The 8,442-nt window shown below is 38.3% G+C and overlaps 1 long non-coding RNA gene across 1 annotated transcript; it reads right to left on the bottom strand.

The window, feature by feature from the left end:
• Nucleotides 1-242: 242 nt before the first annotated feature.
• Nucleotides 243-5,903, bottom strand: LOC141515133 (uncharacterized). Its single transcript, XR_012476223.1, has 3 exons — nt 5,705-5,903; nt 3,489-3,567; nt 243-826 (listed from the first exon to the last, which is right to left on the bottom strand). It is a non-coding gene; the product is annotated as an uncharacterized LOC141515133 (long non-coding RNA).
• Between the last annotated feature and the right edge of the window lie 2,539 nt (nt 5,904-8,442).

The following is an 8,442-nucleotide window of genomic DNA, read 5'->3' as shown; positions in this document are numbered from 1 at the left end:
AACTGCTTAGCTTCCTAGGGGTGGGAGTGGGGAGAGTGTGGAACTGATTCATGCCAAAGAGCAGTCTCCTTCCACTGAGAGGGCCTACTCAGCCATCCCACTCAGAGTTCTACTCACCTGTGGTCCTCTACATCTCCCCCTTTCTTTTGTTGAAACTTAAAAAAGTGCAACTCTGTTCCTATGGAGCTCAAGGCAAGGTACCAGCAATGACAACACAGTAGAACAATGCAACATGCAAGGAGTATAAAGTATAAAGCCAATGCATGGGAAACAATTCTTTCATGGAATTACACAGATTCTCAAAAATTTAATCTACAATCATCATTTAAAGATGAATTATCAATTAGTGCAATGATATAATCCAATGATTATATATCTAAAGTTATAGAGCTGTTTCCAAATGTTCCCATTAAATAGTTTTTAACTTTATCCCAATCATAATCAGATGTATTATATTTCACTGGGGTAACACAAAGGGGTACATATATATAATCACATTTCATATTTAATCTATATTACAACAGAACAAGCTCATTGCCTTCTGCAAGCACTACTTTCTTCATGCTGTCAATCAAGATGAATAAGTCCTTCTTAATACTGTCTTGATTCTGTAGACCTTCTTAGACATTTCTTTGCAGTTCTATAACAAAATTCATACTTTTTGCTCCCATCTGTAAGGACATCATTGATACTGCTACTGAGGTGGCAGAAGCTAAGATTGAAGCAAGCAAAATAACTTCTAGGAAGATGCATGAAATGGACCTTTTACATCTTCTTCTTTTTGTTAGCTGAACAAGGATGCGATCAGATGGAGCTTGATACCAACCTGATGTTTGGAAAAGTAAGAGGGTAGAAGGAGTTTGTGTTAGTATAATTACTTGTTTGTTAGCAACTAAAGAGTTATTTATACACTGAACAATTTCATAATTCATCCACATGATATTCCAAAGTTTCCCCAATTGTTTGTTTTCAATGAAGATATTCCTTACCAGGTACCAATAATTCTTAGGGAGACATGCCATGATACTCATCTGTATTGCTTCATTGGTGTGTACATACTCTGTATAATCATGAAGAATTGTGATGTTACCAGTAGTGACAAATACTTTCCAGATATGCTGTTGATTTTTGTGGGTTTGTATAGTCCATATGAGTTTTTCCAATCCCTGTGCATGGACCTATTGTTCACCCAAGTCCCAATGAGTGCAGAAATCATGGAATTCATGCCATTTGCTTTATGACTTGCTTCTTGCCATAACTTATATTCCTGAGCATGGGTGAAACAGAACTCAATCATTGTGGGGGTACCTATGTTTTAATGTCCAAAACATAAATGTAATATTTGGACAAGGTGGAAGTGGTAGATGCCTGGCCATGACTTTAGGACTGTTTATAGTTAGATTAAAGTAAAGGGAACCATAGGTTTCAAAGGTATGTACCACCTGGAGCATGTGAGTTACATTTAGTAAGGGGATACATGGATCAGGAATCAACTCAACTAGGGAAAAACATCTTGGGGGCCCGGTAGATACACCTCTATGATTGAACCCAATAGGGTCAGCTATAGTGATATTTTCTAAAGAGGGACAAGATATGGGCTCCAATGTCTTTGGACCAATCATTACTATGGGTACTGAGGTATCCTCCCACATGACTAGGAATAGCCATGGAGGATTGCTCCAATAAGCCCAATGGCCTTCCGATGTCTCTGTTCATTGAGCCAGCTTATTCATTGCTGACATAGATAAGAGTAGCAAGCATAGTTTCTGGTTTGTTCTATCACTCATGTTTTTTTGTGTCCTGAGCCTCCTTGCAGGGAATCTTCTTCTCTGTCTCCATTGTAGCTATAGTCCTCAGACACATTTGGTAAAGACAAAAAGCTCTCTGTGGGACCCATGCTGCTGGTTTGCCATTACCTGGGGCAGCACAAACAAATCCTTGCCACCTCCTGGCCCCCGTCAGGCATTAGTAGCTAAATTTTCCCACATAACCTGTTTGTTCCCAGAAATATCAGGGTCCTTTTTGGAGTCATAGGGTTTTTTCTTGTTTGTTACTTCTTTTTTTTTTTTTAACTAAAAAGTGTTGATCAGTTAGAGTAACTCCTGAAGTGTTACATGAGAGAAAATTTAATGTATATAATTCCAGATCCAACTTGTTGTAATTTTGACAGAATGTGTCAAAAGCCTGTGAGATATAAGCTGGGCCATTATATCTTTTTATTTGTAATGAGATTCCAGTGGTAGAGAAGCAGTGTAATAAGTGTGTGAAAACATGTTTAATGGCTTCTCCATTGAGTGCCATGGCAATGGTAAAGAATGAGAATGTGTCAACTAAGACATAAACATATTGAGAGCAGCCAAACTGTGATATATGAGTGACATCCATTTGCCAGATGTGATTGGGATGGAGTCCTAGAGGATTACTGGGATGATGAAGGCATAGAACAGAAGTAAATGGGACACATTTTGTGCATTCCCTAACAAAGTCTCTGGCTTTCTTTCCTGGTGATTTGTAATTATTTGTGTAAGTATCAATCTGATTGGTGAAATTTGCTGTGTGTGTGATTGGCTTTCCATGCTGTAAGTGTTTAGGAGGAATCTGCTAAGTGATTCCCATCAGTGAGTGGGCCTGGTAGAACCGTGTAAGAATTTAAATGAAGGACATACATAAGATGTGACCCCTGTCTAATAGTTTCTTGAACAAATTGAAATAATTGAGTAATATCATTGGCTTGATTCTTTATGATGGCTGTCCCTATCCTCTCAGCTACTCCAACCAAAAAGATTGACACATAGTTAGGCTATTTTTCCCCTACCCTAGGGGACTATGAATCCTTTCCACTGTTATCTTTTATTTTCTTCTAAGTGACTCCACTGATATCTTTTAAAAGGACTTTGTAAATTGGTAGATGGTATAGAACAGGCAAAACATCAGACATCTTGAAGGGTGACAGGAATGGAATAAAAGCAATCATTAATATCAATAATTCAAAATTTCCATCCCTTGCTGATCATATTTGGAGATGGAAATCCAGGTTGAAGAGTCTCCATAGGTTCTATTTGGGCATTGACCTATCTCAGGTCTGCGAGCATTTTCCATTTACCTTAATAACAAAACCTAGAGAGTCTCAAGGACTATTTGATTCCACAATATGTTCTTGGCTAAGCTGTCTATGGACTATATTAGTAAGGGCCTCAATTTTCTCTGTGGTTAAAGGCCATTACTCCACCCATATGGCTTGATCATTTTTCTATGTTATCAATGTAGATGTGAATGGTATGGGTGTAAGATATAGAGGTCATGAGTCAGTGACCTCCCCATCAGAAATCCTGTATAGTGAGTGTTAACCTCATTTGTCTCAGTATATCACAATCCTGTAAGGTAACAGGCAGGGTTAGTAACACATAAGGTTGTATAGTACTTCCTTTTCCTTCATACTCCCATGTTAACTTCCAAATGCTTATCTCAGGGGAAGGAACTGTACTCACCCCAATCATTTGTATGCCATATGGTGGAGTGACTAATCCTTTGGTCACTGTGTCTTGCAAATGACTGTTTTCTCAGCCCCTGCATCAATAAGGTCAGTTAATGGCATGTTAATGGTTAATAGAGATTGAGAATTTTTTTACAACTTAGGTCCAATATATATTGTTGTTTAAAGCATTTGTTCCTAGTAATTCTTGCTTCTCTATCTCTCCAATCTAGCATGTTGCATTGTTCCTCTTGAAAAGTTAATGAGAAGACTGGATGCTACAGGGTCACCTATACTTATTGTTAATTATTTTCCTAATGGGTTGCTAACCATTACTCTATGGATAATTTCCTCCATTCTGCCAAATCTAGGGGGACACTTTAGATGGAGCTAACAAAATTCTCATTGTATGTAATGGAAACAGAGGTATGTCCCACATGGAGATAATAAATATGGGCCTGCCTGTATACCTCTTCAGCAGCATAAATGGGGACAGTTACCACATGGAGGTTGGTATTGGATTCCATGTCTACTGTTCTTCTGGGGTTTGTTGTATGTATTGCTGTTGTAGAGTAGGAGTAGTGCCTAGAGCAGTCACCATTCCCCAGTTTTCTTGATGGGCTTTCATTTCTCGGGAATGGATAGCACTGGGCTTCAAAGTATATGTCGATAAATGAAACACCATTCCCAGATTAAGGGCATGCGGGTCTTAGGGCGTGTGGATCCTGCTCTAATAACTTCCTCCTTACCTCATTTCTTTTGTCTTCATTGTGCTTGAAAGTGTCCTTGCTTGCTGCAATTATAACATTTTTGGTCTTCCTTATTTCCACTTCCTCTTTGCCTTATATCAAGATTCATAACCCCATTTTTCTCCCCAATAAATCCACATAAAAGGCATTGGTGCCTGCAGAGGAACACTTCTGAATCATGTCTTCTACTTTGATATCCTTTTTACTGCCTCCTAATGCCCTTTTGCAATTGTTGTTGCAATTTTCCCTAGCTAACTGTATAATCAAAATGCCTGCAGCTGGTTCCTTCACCTATTGCTCTAAGAATGGCCTGTTTGAGGTGGGAAAGGAAGTCTGCAAAGCTTTCTTGCACTCCTTGTATTATTTTCAAAAAAAATTGCCATTTATCTCCATTCCCTGGAAGAGCTGCCCAAGCCTTAGTTAAACATAGAGCCATTTATTGGTATCTGGCCACCTCATAGTACAATTGCCTATTCACTGCCTGATACTGTCCTGTGCTGGATAATTGTTCAAAATTAAAGTTAACCTGCTATTGTTCATTCTGAACTGTTTGTTGTTGACACTGTTCTTGAATTTCGGAACATCAGAGCATGTAATCTCCCGGTTCCAAACACATCTGAGCAACCAGCCTCCAGTCGTGATGAAGTAAAATAGAATAAGCCGTTTGGACCTGGAAAGTTTTAATGTATGTGGAGGCAGGGCCATAATCAACGGAAGACCTTTTATTTAACCTCCTGGAGCATTCTGACATCAAGGGGCTCATAATTCCTAAACTGTTGTCATGGTTTGTTAGGGTCATCTGTCTCTAAGAACAGATACATGTGGAGCCCTAGATCTCAGGTCTCTTCTCCCTTTTTCTGGGCCTGTCTAAGGGTCCTGCCTGGGGTGTCTGTTCTCTATTTTTTCTTGGCTTTTCCACTTGATGTATGGAAGGCTGCATGTTGTTGTAAGGAGGGGCAGCAGGACAACAGAGGAGCAGTGGTGTAAATAAGCTCAGTTGCTTTGACACTACCTCCTGTTATACTCCTTTGGCTGTTTTATCTGTCTCTGAGGCCACTTATCTTGACTCTCCTCCTTCCTCTTTGCCCTGTGTCCCTGCATTGAATCTATGGACTTCTCTATAATGAACAGGTTCATTAGACATAGATTTATGACATTATATAATTAGAAACATTGAACAGGGAAATTGTCAGATCCTACTGATGAGAAATATTCTGAAAACTGTTCCCCAACCACCTTCACTTTTTTTCTGGGTTCAAAGATCCCTCCTTGGGTAGACAGGGGAATGTGATCTCTATCTAGGAATTCGTTTTTCTAGTCTCTTGGGACTATAAGTCCTTGGTGTCTTAACAATTTTAAAAGAACTTTCTCTTGTCTCTTTGGCTAGGCTGGTTAATTTGGACTTGCCCCATATTTTTTACTTCCTTGTTTGGGAAGAAAGTGAAAGTAACCGAAAAGTGGCTTGTCCAAACCTTCCCCTTACCTTATTTAATATCCCTGGTCATCCTCAGGAACAAGGGGGACCTTCAGGTGAAACCAAGATGGGCTCACGACACCGCCCTCAGTCTGCTTTCAGGGCCCCATGTTGGGTACCAGGTGCTGAGGGCATTGCCAAGAGAGGAAAGAGTTACTTGACAGAAGGCTGTCTAATAAACCAAGAGACGGGACTCTGAAGAGTTGGAAAAGAGAGTCTGCTTTACTGAGATATGCACCAGCTTATACGCAAAAATAAAATCACCAGATCCCTTCCTTATCTAATCCCCTAAGAACACAGTGTACTTCTTTGTTCCCAGGCAGTGCTGATAGTTCTGGCATATCATGTGGGTCATAACTGCTTAGCTTCCTGGGGGTTGGGGAACCAATCCAGGCCAGAGAGCAGGCTCCTTCTACTGAGATGGTCTGTTCAGCCATCAGGGTGAGAGTTCCACTCACCTTGGTCCTCTACACATAGCTATAACTATATCTATATCTTTATCTATGTTTATCCCCATGTAGAATAGATTAGATTAGATAGATGGATAGATAGATAGATAGATAGATAGATAGATAGATAGATAGATAGATAGATAATAGATGGGTAGGTCAATGGATGGATGGTTGGATGGATGAATGTATGGATGAATGGATGGATGGATGGATGGATAGCCTTGATTACTTCAACTGAAAACCTGTTTATATGTTTTTACCATTTTTAACAATTTTTAGGAATGACTTGTATTCTCAGTTATCTATATATTTGAGAATGAAATATTTATCAGAGAAATTTGCTGAATAATTTTCCCCAGTTTTGGTTACTGTATGTTTCCCTCTTTCCTATCTATTTTATACTTCTCTTTCTCTTCTTTCACCTTATTCTTCCTTAAAATATTTTTGGATGTGAACTCCCCATATCCTCTTTCCCTACTGAAATCTTCTTTTCTTGAACTCCTTCCCTTCTATTTCCTATAGGTTAGTGTAGATTCATCTACACAATTGAGTGTGTATGTAATTCCCTCTTTGAGTCAGTTCCAATGAGAATAAAGTTCAATTACTGCTTGCTTTCCTCCCAATTTCTCTTCTACTCTAAAATATATTTTGCATCTCTTTTTTCTAAAGTAATTTAACCATTGTTTTTCTTCCTTCCTCTTTTCCCAGTACCCTTTTCTCATGCTTTAATTTAATATAATTTTATTTTAGCAATCACTGCATCTAAGTAAGCTCACACCTGTAAGATGCCTCTGTCTGTTTTTTCCAACAGCCTTAATATTAATCATAATGTTCTTAGGAGTTAAAAATATCATCTTTCCATGTAAGTATTTAAGTTATTTAACTTTATTAAACCTTATTATCTTTCTTGCTATTGTTGAGTCTTTGGTTTGAAAATCACATTTCCTATTCATGCTTGAAAAATCTTCTATTTAATCAAGTATACATATTTTTCCCCTAAAAGATTATTCTCAGCTTTGCTAGGTAAATGTCTCGGTTGAAATCCTAATTCCTTTTATCTCTGGGTTATTATGTTCAAAACCTTTCTATAATTTAAGAAAGAAGGTAACAAATCTTCTTTGATAATAGCTCCATGATATTTAATTTATTTTCTGGGGCTTGTAATAGTTTGCATGTGGTTTTTACCTCTTAATGCCTAGACACCAAATTCAGCAAGGAAAAGTCTGTCAAACCTGGGTAAGAAAGGAGTATATTTCAGAGCAAGCAGACTGAGCACAGAAGCTGTTGCAGGAAACCAGAAGAAGACTTAAGACCCACAGAATCATCATCATCAAGGTCAACTGCTTAAGTTCTTAGCCCCCCAACAGAAATCAAGTCAAACAACTAGACAGAAAGAGACTCTCAGGGTTTTTTTTTTTTTTGCTAGTAGTGAGGCAGGAAATTGTTACTTTTCTCATACTCTGATTCTGGGCTATAGTCTTGGGTAACAATTCCAGGGCAAAGAGGAGGAATAATGCAGCAGTGTTCATGTGACCTGCTGTGTGTGAAAGAAGATTCTTCTCTTAGTTCCAGGGAAGAAAAGTATACTTGTGATCACTCACAGACCAGAGTACAAGCCAAGAGAGTAGTTAGAAAAGATGTCCTCTTGTTCTCTCTCATACCATTTTAAAATGAAGAATTGGTTAACTAAAAGAAGCACAAAAATTTATTAAAGAAAAATATCTCCTTATAAAGTAGAATTAGACAAATGAAAAAGAAGGCACATAAGCTCATTGAGGAAAATAATTTCTTAAAAATTATAATTGAGCATATGAAATCTAATGACTTCATGAAAAATCAAAAACCAATAAAACAAAATAAAAAGAAAGAAAAGAATAGAAGATAATATGAAATATCTCACTGGAAGGAACATTCTGGACAGATTCAAGATAACAGCATGAAGCCGGGATGCTCCCAGACCTCTTACTGAAACAACTTTAAATGAAGCCTACAAAAAGACCATAAAGTGTCTGAACCCACAAAAATAGAATAAAGAAACTTTCCAACTCAAAATACCTTGGAGGACCTTCAGAAAAGGTCTGTCTCATGGCAGGAAAAGGGAGTATAACTAGCATATGCAGAACTGAAAAGCCTTAGATATTTTTTCGTACCTTAGCTGCAGCACAACTCAGAGCCCAATTTAGCAGGTCATTGGTACAATAGCCCAGCAGTAATGGTACTAGTACAAGCTTAGAATGCAAGTTCAAACCAGGGAACAGTGGTATAGTAGGCATACCTAGATTGGGATACTTTATC

This window comes from Macrotis lagotis, chromosome 1 (assembly GCF_037893015.1).
Source record: "Macrotis lagotis isolate mMagLag1 chromosome 1, bilby.v1.9.chrom.fasta, whole genome shotgun sequence".
Classification (NCBI taxonomy): Eukaryota; Metazoa; Chordata; class Mammalia; order Peramelemorphia; family Peramelidae; genus Macrotis; species Macrotis lagotis.
Note: the sequence above shows the minus strand (reverse complement) of the source record. Positions and strands in the feature narration are given on the sequence as shown.